Consider the following 1,036-nt stretch of genomic DNA (forward strand, 5'->3'; position numbering starts at 1 on the left):
GCCCATCCCAAAATGCAGTTGCATCATGGAGAAGGATGTACACGAAGGAGGAACAAATGCAGTTGGGTTAAACTGCTGTAATCGGAAAATTCAGCATGGACACTCATTTCTAAATACCATGTCGTGGCAGCTCCAGCAGCACAGAGTTGCAACACACTTCCTCACAGACTCTCTCTGTGCTCTCCCTGGCGCTTTTCTCTCCTTACAGAGCCATCATCCTCAGGACAGGGCTTTGATGTCCTGCCATGGGCTTCTGAAAACAGGAGCTGGACTGCAGAGATAGCACAGCTGTTGCATTGTGACAGACCTTGGCCCAGGGCTTGTGGTGGCTTTGGGGTTCTTTATTGGGGTGGGAGGGTAAATGAGTTTGGGTGGGATGGGGAGGGTGCTGCTCTAGCTCTCTGCCAACTATCCCAGCAGCTGTAGAGGTGGCAGGAGATAATAGGGTGTTACGTGGACACTTGTAAGCCTTTTGAGAGATGCCTGGTACTCCTGCCTCTGGGACCAGCTTCCTGGGACAGAGTAGGAGTGTGTTTGTGCTTGTCCAGGCTGCCTACTAGGATGGGGTTTTGTGGTGCTCCCTCTCCTGGGATGGAGATGTATATTTAAGTTTGTATATTGGGATGAATATTTAGCACAGAAAATCACACAGAACATCTGGGTGGGTGTCTGCACCAGTCTGATGTCCTAAACAGGACCAAGAAAAACCACAGGCCTAATGTCTCTGTTGGCCATTTCTGATAACATCCCAGCTGGGGAGAGCTCAGAGCTAAATTTGTGACTTTGAAACTGACCTGCTAAATTGAATAATCGATTTGAATTTACAGTGTCAGAGGTGGTGATGGAGGGGAGTACTTTTGTTTTTCTTCCAAATCCAGTAAATTTAACATAGTACCATTATATAGTTGTGCTACTCTCCTGCTCTACCTGCCTCTTCTCCAGCCAAGCATAATGCAGTGCTGGGCCATGTAACTCATTGTCCCTGAGAACAAGCTCAGGTGACAGGGACCAGTCCAGGCCATTCTGCATCCTGTGT

The sequence above is a fragment of the Corvus brachyrhynchos genome, unplaced genomic scaffold (genome assembly GCF_000691975.1).
Source record: "Corvus brachyrhynchos isolate BGI_N302 unplaced genomic scaffold, ASM69197v1 scaffold116, whole genome shotgun sequence".
NCBI lineage: Eukaryota > Metazoa > Chordata > Aves > Passeriformes > Corvidae > Corvus > Corvus brachyrhynchos.